Genomic DNA, 12219 nt, shown 5'->3' on the forward strand with positions numbered 1-12219 from the left:
CAGCCGGCCGTTGCAGCCATCAAGGCACTGCCGAGCATCTGCTGGATTCTCTTGAAGAACATTTTTAACGCCTGTTGGTTGCTTGGCCATTTTCCAACCCAATTGAAGTGCGCCGAAGTGGTCCTAGTACCCAAACCTGGTAAACCTGACCATAAGCTTACTTCATATCGTCCCATCAGCCTGCTGCCGGCGCTCTCCAAGATCCTCGAAAGAGTATTCTTGAGACGGGTGCTGACAATTTTGGAAGAGGAGAACCTGATCCCGAACCACCAATTCGGTTTCAGAGCCAATCATGGCACGCCGGAGCGGTGCCACAGACTCGCCGATCATATCAAAGGCATTCAAAAACAAGCAGTACTCCGCTGCAGTAATTCTTGACGTCAAGCAGGCCTTTGACAGGGTCTGGCATGATGGGCTTTTACATAAAATAAAACTTTGGCTGCCTTCACCATACTACGGATTCATCCGAGCCTACCTCGAGCATAGATTATTCTATGTTCGGGTTGGCGAGGACGAATCTAGCAAACGCCCCGTAAGGGCTGGAGTCCCACAAGGCAGCGTCCTAGGGCCAGTCCTTTACACCTTATATACTGCAGACATGCCGGTAGAGCACCAACCTGGTCTGTTGGCTGCGACGTTCGCGGACGACACGGCATTCCTGGCAACCTCCGAGTCCCCCAACGTAACCGCGTATATGCTCCAGCGGCAAATGAACAAACTCGAGGTATGGCTCAAACGCTGGGACATACAAGTGAATGCCTTAAAATCCGCGCACGTTACCTTTGCACTGCGCTATAGCGACTGCCCACCAGTTACACTTTACGACGACAACATACCAGCGGCAAAAACATACAGATACCAGGGCCTCACCTTCGACCGTAGGCTGACTTGGCGGGAACATGTCCTAAACAAAAGAAAACAGCTGAACAAGAAATTTGGCCAGCTCTACTGGCTTATTGGCACCAAGTCCAAATTGTCTATGAAGAACAAGCTGTTATTATACAAAGCCATTCTAAAGCCAATCTGGACCTATGGCATCCAGATCTGGGGCACCACAAACAGAAGTAACATCAAGGCTATTCAAAGCTTCCAAAACAAGATACTAAGAACAGTGACTGGCGCCCGTTCTACATGCGAAACTCATGCCTGCACAGGGACCTCCAGATCGACACAGTGGAGGAGAACTGTACAGAAGGATGTCCAGACGGCACGAAAAAAGGCTACATGACCACCAAAACGTCCTGGTCCATCCAACTGCTAGACAATAGCCAGCTCACAAGAAGGCTTAAAAAAAGGACCCACGTGCTAGACCTTCCATTTAGGCCTCCTTTAGACCACTACACGAGTAGATAATAGAACATAGGAGCTAAGTAAGACTGTTGAGGAACGCACAACGTAATTGGTTTGAATTTAACGACCGGGTGCAAATTTGAACATCAACGGTCGTTTTGTATGAATTTCAAATATAACGAATTTTAGTTTAAGCAGTATTGAATTCGCCGTGGAACCGGTTTTAAGGCGCCACAAGTCTTTAGCAAATTTCTGACGAAATTATATTTTTGTGCATGTGTACATGTGTATGCATTTTTTAGTTTTAGTTGCCGATTCACAACAGAGTAAATTAGACGTGCCAGTGGCAGTCCATGAAATAAAGAATTCTTGTGTTGTGTTGTTAACAAACATAATTTGGTCCTTCGAGCCGGATCTCTGTCGTGGAGTGCTGGTTACTCAAATCAAGTTTCTACATGGAGAAACTCAAAGCTATTAGGAGCAAACTTAAGTCCAGTCTGACACGGCTGCTTTCGTTTGCTGAAAATCCCACGCAGGATTGCAATGCGGACATTGTGGAGTCCATGATGTCAAGACTCGCCGCCGTTTGGGCGGAGTTTGACCGATCTACGGATGACATGTTCGAGTTTGTGGAGTCTCAAGGGTATGTGGATCCCTTGGTCGACTATGAAGTATACGAGAACAAGTATATGAGAACACATGTGCTGCTTTCTGCGATAAGGCGGCAGTTCAGCACAACAGTAAAGGTTGCTGAACGGGAGGAATGTGAAAACGAGGCACTTTCACAAGTCTTACAACAACAAGTTGAGCTTCAACGGGAGTTCTACGAGCGTGTTCAAGCAAACACACCACCCACACGCGCTGACGCTGTCACGCCAGGCATGGCAATACAATTGCCCAAGCTTCAAATTAAAACATTTGGTGGCGACTACAAGGAGTGGCCATCATTTAAGGATTTGTTTGAGAGCTCAATACACAACAATGAGTTTCTGGGAAAGGCGCAGAAATTCCAATACTTGAAATCGTTTCTTGCTAACGATGCTGCGATATTGATTCGTCATTTGCCGATAACAGAGGCGGCATATGACACTGCCTGGGCACGTTTAATCGAACGATATGACCGACCTCGTCATGTCGTCAACTCGCTATTGGACGCATTTATGGAGCTGCCCACAACTAAGACGGCAAATGTATCAGTGCTCCGAAAAGTTTCCGACGGTGCAAATGAAATAGTGCGGGGACTGGATGCACTTGGGCAAACGGTACGCGACTGTTGGGTGATCAACTACAGATGATTTCCTCAAATTCATAGATGCACGCTGTGAGGAGTTTGAGCTTAGCCACCGTGAAGGGGCAGCATCAATTACGGCCACCAACAACCACTTTAAAAGGTCAACACATACTTTGGTCTCAACCGGACAAGGTAAATGTGCCAGTTGCAATTCTACTGAGCACACCTTATATGACTGTCAGCAATTCTTGGGGTTGCCAGTCCAGCAGCGGCACGCCTTTGCAAAAGAGAAACATTTATGTTTCAACTGCTTGAAGACCAACCATTCGTTTGCAAAATGTGACTCCAAGTATCGTTGTAAACACTGTCACGGCCGGCATCACTCGCTCATACACTTGCAAGGCACGGCGTCGCAGCCTCCTGAGAATCAAACTCCACCAACCGTCGCCATGGTAGTGGAAGATCAGCAGGATGCGAGCACTTCATCGGTGACAATGACTCACGTTGCCAGAGCGCCATGCGCAACGACGTCAAACATGCCACACGGGCAACGGAAAAGCACACTACCTACAGCGTTGGTCAGCGTGTTGAATGCAAATGGAACATATACAACATGCCGAGTGCTGCTAGACAGTGGATCAGAGCTGTCGTACGTATCAGAACGCTGCATCAACGAGCTTGGCATTAAACGGTCGCCATCCAGAATACTCATTTCTGGAATCTCATCAGTAAAGGCTGAAACCACACGCGGCTTCAGTACACTGCACATCAAGTCGAGGCTATCAGATGACGTGCTTAACGTAACTGCGCACGTACTGGGAAAAATAACTAACACATTACCAAGACAAGGAATTGATGCATCCGTATTTAAAATCTTCGACGACATTCCGCTTGCAGATACAATGTTCAATACCATGTCGCAAGTCGACATTTTACTGGGTAGTGACCATGTATGGGCTACACTCACTGGCAAGAAGAAACTCGACCGCCATGGAAACGTAATCGCTATATCTACAATCTTTGGATGGGTTATCACATCAATTGTGATACCACGCCCCACTGCTGTTGCATCGTTACTGTCTACAATGGAAATAGATAATGCTCTTCAAAAGTTCTGGGAACTCGAGAACACACACTCAAGTCTGCCTCCTGCTCTAGAAGACGTAAAGGTGGAGGAACATTTCCGCGCTACTCACTCCCGAGACACCTTTGGAAGATATATTGTGGAGCTTCCCTTCAAGGATTCAAATGTCGCGTTCTCGGACACGCTTCAGGGAGCAGTTTCTCGTTTTTACTCCGTAGAACGACGCCTACAGAAAGATACGAGCCTTAAGGAACGCTATATCAAATTCATGCGAGAATATATAGCTTTGGGACACATGCGAAAACTCAAGCCTGAGGAATTGCACACATCAGATAGTCACATATTTTACTTGCCACACCATCCGGTGGTTGGCACTAAGTTGCGTGTTGTGTTCGATGGCTCATATCAAGATCGAAATGGAAATGCTCTTAACGACGGTCTACACATTGGCCCGAGTATTCAACGCAATCTGTTGGCTGTTTGTCTACGATTTCGCATGCACCGGTATGTCTTCTCAGCAGACATTGTAAAGATGTTTCGTCAAATTTGGGTAGCTAATGATCATCGCAATTATCAGAGAATTGTATGGAGAGAGCACCCTGCGGAGCAATTGGATCATTACCAACTAAATACTGTTACTTATGGCACGGCCTGTGCGCCATTCCTAGCTGTACGAGTGCTGGAGCAGCTAGCAAACGACTACAAGGAGAAGTACCCAATCGCTGCAAGAATCCTGCTAGAGGATTTCTACGTGGATGACGTTCTAACTGGAAGCAATACCGAAGGCGAGCTTATCCAACGCAGAGATGAGCTCGTAGCACTATTGGCCCAAGCACAGCTTGAACTTGGAAAATGGGTCTCTAATAGCAAACACATTGGCAATCACGAGACAACTTCATCAACAGATGTGTTGGGCAGTGACAATTATCATACCATAAAGGTTCTTGGTATATATTGGCAACCAGAGGCGGACATGTTGTCATATAACGTCAACCTCATCAAGCAGCCGGATAGTACAAAGCGTCAAGTGTTATCAGATGTCTCTCGAATCTTTGACCCGCTTGGACTCCTGGCACCCGTCGTCGTCCAATTTAAGATCTTGTTCCAAGAACTATGGCTTCTCGACTTAGACTGGGATTCCCAACTGCCACCAAGACTGGCTGACATGTGGACAAAATATCGAAACGACATCGTGGCATTAAAGGAGCTGAAGTTGCTGAGATACGTTGGATACATTTCGGGCTCGATTGAACTGCATGCGTTCTCAGACGCATCCATCAAAGCTTACAGCGCTGTTGTATACAGCCGCATCAGGCATCCGGATGGGCACATAGAGGTGTCCATTATCGCCGCAAAGACTCGTGTTTCACCGCTAAGCACCTATCTTTGCCTCGTTTGGAACTGTGTGGAGCCTTATTACTGAGCCGACAGGTTGCAACAATTAAATCTGCTCTACAGCACATGGATATAACTGTACACGCATGGTGCGATTCCACCATTGTGTTAGCTTGGCTGTCACACACTCCGTCAAAACTAAAAACCTTCGTCGCTAATCGCACAGCTGAAATTTTGGAAACTGTACCTCGGCATGCTTGGCACCACGTCAGCACCAAGCATAACCCAGCTGATTGCGCATCAAGAGGAATGCTTGCCTCAAAACTACTCGACTTCGATCTTTGGTGGAAGGGTCCACAATGGCTACACGACGATGATCTGGATTTGGGGAAGCAGCGTAGCCCAGACAGTTCTAGTTTCATTTCAGATGATCGTGTTCAAGTAGAAGTGAAATCCATTGCCCTGATAGCCCAGGACCAAACATATGTAACCTCATCGCCACTGGACGAGCTAGCCGATCGCACCTCCTCTTGGTGGAAACTCATTCGCATCGTGGCTTACGTTTTAAAGTTCATGCGGCGTAAGCGCACGTCGCCCGAATCCCGCTCCTGTTCGTTGACCTTTGAAGAAATCAGCGACGCACGTTTGATTTGCCTTGCGCATGCTCAGGCGGAATTCGAAAATGAACGGAATTGTTTGGTGAATCAGCGTCCCTTGAAGTCTATCTCAAAATTGCGCACACTCGCTCCTATGCTTGATGATACTGGACTTTTGCGTGTACGCGGACGCCTCAGCAATTCAGAGTTACCATATTCAACCAGGCATCCGATCATTTTGCCGAAAGGGCACCGCATAACAAAGCTGATTTTAGAACATGAACATTCTTCACACCTGCACCCCGGAGTTTCAGCGTTGTTTGCCATCGTTCGTCAACGGTACTGGATCTTAGGTGCACGAAACCTCATTCGGAAACTAACGCATGACTGCCTGAAATGTTTTCGACAACGGCAGCACACCGCACATCAGTTTATGGCAGATCTGCCTGCAGCTCGAGTTCGTCAAGCTCTATATCTGCCTGTTTGTTTGTATGGCAACCTCGGCGCTTCATTTGGAATTGGCTACAGATCTCACTACGGATACGTTCTTGGCAGCGCTGCGTCGGTTCATATCACGACGTGGGAAATGCGCAAAGATGTTTAGCGATAATGGCCGCAACTTTGTGGGTGCTAAACGTGCGCTCAACGAGATGGAGCAGCTACTTCAATTTGTGGGTGCTAAAATCATATCACAAATCCTGGCAGCTGACGGAATTCATTGGAATTTTATACCGCCGCATGCACCACACTGGGGTGGCAAATGGGAGTCTGCAGTACGCTCTGTAAAACTGCATCTTCATCGAGTGGTGGGCAACGCGACGCTCACATTTGAACAAATGCACACACTGTTGGCACAGGTGGAAGCTGTAGTCAACTCTCGGCCACTGTATGCCACATCCGATACTGACATAGGGTATCTGTCCCCTGCACATCTGCTGATTGGTCGCCCATACACGATGATTCCTGAAGGCGATCTTGGCCAAGCGCCAGAGAATCGCTTGGATTACTGGAAGCAGTCACTCACAATCCAGGATGCAGGCGTTCTGGAAGCGTTGGCACCAAGAGTATTTGACCACTTTGCAGCAGCGCCCAAAGTGGATGATGAAATTACCAAACCTCGCCGTTGGTGATATTGTATTAGTAAAGGATTCGCACACTCCGCCAGCAACATGGATTCTGGCACGAATTATACAAACTCACCCTGGACCTGATGGCTTGGTACGGGCAGTAAGCTTGAAAACAAGAACTGGAGAAATGACGCGCCCAATTACCAGAATTGTACCACTGCCAAATTCTGAAACTGTGTTTCAGGGCCGGGCGGGATGTTGAGGAACGCACAACGTAATTGGTTTGAATTTAACGACCGGGTGCAAATTTGAACATCAACGGTCGTTTTGTATGAATTTCAAATATAACGAATTTTAGTTTAAGCAGTATTGAATTCGCCGTGGAACCGGTTTTAAGGCGCCACAAGTCTTTAGCAAATTTCTGACGAAATTATATTTTTGTGCATGTGTACATGTGTATGCATTTTTTAGTTTTAGTTGCCGATTCACAACAGAGTAAATTAGACGTGCCAGTGGCAGTCCATGAAATAAAGAATTCTTGTGTTGTGTTGTTAACAAACATATATGTAACTACTATATGTATACTTTTTTGTTGTTGTTTATTTCTTAAATAAAGAAATATTTACAAAAAAAAAAATCAGCCGGCCGTGCCGCATAGACTAATCTCGTTTCGATCTACGCTCATTCATAAATATATAAATATCGCTAAGAATTGTTAACTAAATTAAATTGAAGTAAATTGCCTGGCCAATAGACAAAAATGATATACATAATTGAAATTATTGCCTTGCTCAAGCCACTGGAAACTATGACGACATAGATAAGCGGGGAGAAATATGCAACTTTCAGCTAAGTAATATCCATTACTCATTGTGGACACTAACAAATAAAAGGAGTAGTGTAAGGTGAGTCTCCCTATCAGAGAACGGCAGGGGTGGCACTTTTTTGACACCATGGTGGCATTCACAAATCATGGGTGTGGGTAAATACGCGCGCAAACAATACAGAGGCATAAGCCTTTACTCATATTCACAAGACAAGCCTGGTTACTTGCAAAGTGCCAAAAAATAAGGGCAAAAGAAAATGTGCGCGCTCACAAAATACGATCGGCAGGCATACAGTGGCTCACAGCTTGAAGTATGCAATGCATCCTGTAAGCTTTAAACTTCAATCGAATTAAAACTATTAGGCGTAATGCAACAAATAAGATGTCAAATTAAAGATTAGAATGTTTATATTAACATATGTTAATAATACTATTTTTATTTTTAGTATAAATTATTAAAAAAGCATGATACATTTAAATAATGAATTTTTTCACATCACATTCTTTGTGCGTCATTTTCTTAATTTGGTGTGCGTGCTATTTAGTTGTATTTAGTGCTTTAAGAGTCAACATTAAAGATTTTTAAAATGAGTGCACGTACAACTTTGGCACAGCGAGAATTGGTGATACACCATTTCAAAAACGGTCTCTCGCAACGGAATATTGCTGAAATGGTTATTATAAACCCCCAACTGAACAAAAAATTATCGAGCGCTTCGTCCATGAGAATCGTTTGGCAAATAAAGGGCGCCAAGCACCAAACAAAATCTTCAATGAGGCCGATGAGCGTTATATAGTGCGGAAGATAAAGGCAAACCCGTGTTACGTGCACACGACTTAAATGGCAGAGTTGCTCGCAACAAGCCATTTATTAGCCCTAAAATAAGCTGGCCCGGCTAACATATGCTAAGGCTTACGTATCGATGACACCAGACTTTTGGAACACGGTCATTTTTGCAGATGAATCCAAGTTCAACATTTTTGGATCGGACGGCAATGCATATGTTTGGCGATAAGCTAAAACGGAGCTACAGAAGCAGAACCTAAAGGCCACAGTAAAGCACGGTGATGGCCTGTATGTCCGCTTCTGGCCCGGGTAAACTGGCATTTATTGAGTCTACAATGGATCTCAATATTCTGAAGGACAATTTGTAGCAAAGTGCGGAGGATCTGGGAATAAGGTCAAATTTCCGTTTTTATCAAGACAACGATCCAAAGCACAAAGCGGGTATTGTGCAGTCTTGGCTGATATACAACTGTCCCCATGTGATGATTCCGGCTGCTCAATCTCCAGACCTTAACGTGATCGTAAATTTGTGGTCAATTTTGGAAAATAATATTCGAAAATACACTTTCGAATAAAAACCAGCTGAAAGATGCTCTTGTCAAAGAGTGGAGCATGATATCAGCCGATCTGACCAAAAAATTAGTGGATTCGATGCCAAAAAGGCTTCAGGCCGTAGTAGACAATAAAGGCTACAATACCAAATACTAAAAGAAAAAAACGCTAATATCTTCAATATATTTTGATATTTTCGGGGCTGCATAAAACAAGCTGTGAGCTAGAAATAAGTTGTTTTGTTTTGTTAATAAAAATAAATTGTAGACAATAAATGAAGTCACTAAGTTAATCTAAACATTCTAATCTTTAATTTGACATCTTACTTGTTGCAGTACGCCTTATAGTTTTAATTCGATTGAAGCTTAAAGCTTACTGTATGCAGTGCATACTTTTAGCTGTGAGCCACTGCACTATGGTTTTTTTTTCGCTTTTTTTTTGGCATAAAGTCAATTTTTTTTTTTTTTTTTTGTATCTTAAAAATTTTTTTATTTTTAATTTTTAAACACCCTAGACAGATAAAAAAATATGTAACTTTAACATATTGAGCTACACTGTTCTGCTGGCGAGCTGTTAAAGTCAGCTGATTATGTACCACCTTGTTTGTATGAAATTGGCGCGAAAAATTGTGCGACTTTGATTGTTTGTTGTGGCAAAAGTTTACGAAAAAGTTAAATGAATAAATATGGAAAACGATTGTCCAGGTATGTAAAACTAAAGTTGACCAATGTTTGTGTCGTTTTTATGTGTTTTTGTCCAATTGTACCGTGTTTTGTTTATGTGTAGTTTTAGAACAAGTTTAACAAGTGTAGTTGTGTTTCGTGGATCAGTACTTTTGCATGGCAAAGTGTTGCAAAAATTTGTAAACGAGAAACTATTAACCAAAGTGTGCAGATTAATGAGAAACTAACCCTTTTTGTCCGAATCCACACGTTTTCGAAAAAATCCAAATTTTCTAGTACAATATGTGTTCAGTCGTGCTGAGCTGGTTGACATTTGGTGCAACAACAATCGCCCAGGAGACGCCGTACAACAGGACATATTGAGAGTGATCGCACAAAAACATTTAGATAACGAAACCATAAAGTCGATTAACGAAAAAGTGAATGCCTTTGTCAGTTATTTAAATAAACACTTGCCTAAATGTAATTCAACTCTAGAAAGATTTAGGGGAAAGCACGCATAGAAATCAGTGGTGCTGTTATGCATTGGTAAATAAAGTGGGTCGCCCAAAATGTGATTACGAAAGCGCTGGTCCTCGTCTAAAAAGAAAATTAGCTGCGGAACTTTCAGAGGAGAATAACAACTTATCTCCCTTACTCATACATGCTGCCACAGTTTCAGCTAAAAAATCGAACGAAACAGACTTGGCTGTTGTTTTAAAAGCAGCTGCAAATTCTGAGAGCATTAATGAAATAAAAATGAAGCTTTTTGCGGATGAGCCCAAACAAATGTCAGCTGACAGTGCCCTTGCATTTTTAATGGAAAATGGATTTACAAAACGTCAGTATATAAATATACAACGAAATGCAAAAATGCACGGATGTGATATATACCCGGCATATCCGGCCGTACTTAATTCTAAATTAAAACTCAGGCCAAAAGGAATAGAATATTTTGAAAATAAGGCACTTGTATCATTGCCAAAATCTGTTGGATGATACATCATTCCCGCGTTCTTGAATTGCAACACGAGGTCTTAGAAACACTTCTCCAACGTGGTACATTGCAAGTTATTCTTCAGCTATGGATATGATGGTTCGTCCGGCCAGAGTTTATACAAACAGAGTTTCCAGATCCACTATAGTCCTTCAATTGACAGTTCACTGTTTGTGACTACAATTGTCCCATTGAAATCGACAAATGAAACGCAACAAATTATTTGGCTCAATAAGACTCCGCAATCTGTTAGATTTTGCCGCCCATTGAAGATTGAATGCATTAAGGAAACTACCTCTCTTATATTAAATGAAAAAAGAAAATTTGGATGCCCAGATTCGCAATATGCAAATATATTTGTATAAATTTAAAGAAAAAAATATATATGTAGAGTATATTGGTCACATGACACTAATAGATGGTAAAGTCTTAAACATATTGACAGGCACCAACTCTTGTCAGTCTTCCCCAATCTGTAAAGCAAAGCCAAAACAATTGCTCAACATTAAAGACAAACTCGATGGCTTTTATGGCTAAGGCACACGCTCTTCAATATGGAATCAGTCCTTTACATGCTTGGATCCGCTATTTTCGAGTTTGTTCTAAAAATCTCATATAGAATTGAGCTTAAGAAGTGGCATGTCAAGGACAGCGATAAGCCTAAACTAAAAGAACGAATAAAGACTTTTACAATTAAAGTACGAAATAAGGTCGGAAAAGTTTAAAGACTTCTGTGCTAAAGTTTTTGTGGCCTATCAGAAAAAATATCCTTGGTATCCGATGTCGCCCACTGTTCACAAAGTCTTAGTACATGGCTACCAAATAATAGACACTTGTTTAGTTCCTGTAGGATGCCTTGGGGAACATGCATCAGAGTCCCGAAATAAATTATATAAGAGAGATAGAAGAGGCCACGCTAGAAAATGTAGTCGATTAAACAATATTACTGACGTTTTCAATAGATCCATGGACAGTTCTGATCCGTTGCTGTCCAGTACATATTTAAAAGATCGACTAAATACAATCAAAAAGAAAACCATACCAGCAGAAGTTATATCTCTACTACAAGCACCATATTTGGAAATTCAATGTGTGAATGATGATCCAGATTCCACACAAAATTCATACGACGAAGATTTTGAACAACTGGACGAACTTGAGGTTATTGCTTCAGAAGATGAATACTTTGAACTAGAAGAAAATTAAGTAACTTCTATGGTAAGTACCATAACCAAACTTATTTAAAATTTTTTAAAATGTATCTTTACTTTCAGAATGAAGCACTAATAATGGAGATGAATACTAAAATGTGATCTTTTATTTTTGTTGTTGTTTTGTTGTTCTTTTTTTTCATTAAAGATAAAGAAAATAAGAAATAAAAATGTTTAATGGAGATTTTTTTGCATGTCGGCCATATCGGTTATATGGCAGCTATATGAAATAGTGCCCCAAATCATTTGAAACTTGGAAGGTAATCTTGGGAGCTTAAAAAATGTATTTAAACCAAATTTCAATGCCAAAAAAAAAAACGGAAAAAAAACCATATAGCACTGTACATATAAGAATAAGAGAGAAAAAATCTCGCTTGCTATCTCGCTCTGTCTGCACTGGCAGCCGCGCCGTCGCAACAGCAGGTAGCGAAAGAGACGCGCACAATTAGGTGAGCAAAAATTGCATGACTTTTTCTTGCGTTTCTTCAATTCATTTTCGGGACTTTGTGTTTACCCACGCAAAGTCTTGTAAAGGCTTATGAAAAATTGTCGGGCAGCAACAGCAGCAATTTCGGCTGCTT

Source organism: Drosophila busckii, chromosome 3R (assembly GCF_011750605.1).
Source record: "Drosophila busckii strain San Diego stock center, stock number 13000-0081.31 chromosome 3R, ASM1175060v1, whole genome shotgun sequence".
Classification (NCBI taxonomy): domain Eukaryota; kingdom Metazoa; phylum Arthropoda; class Insecta; order Diptera; family Drosophilidae; genus Drosophila; species Drosophila busckii.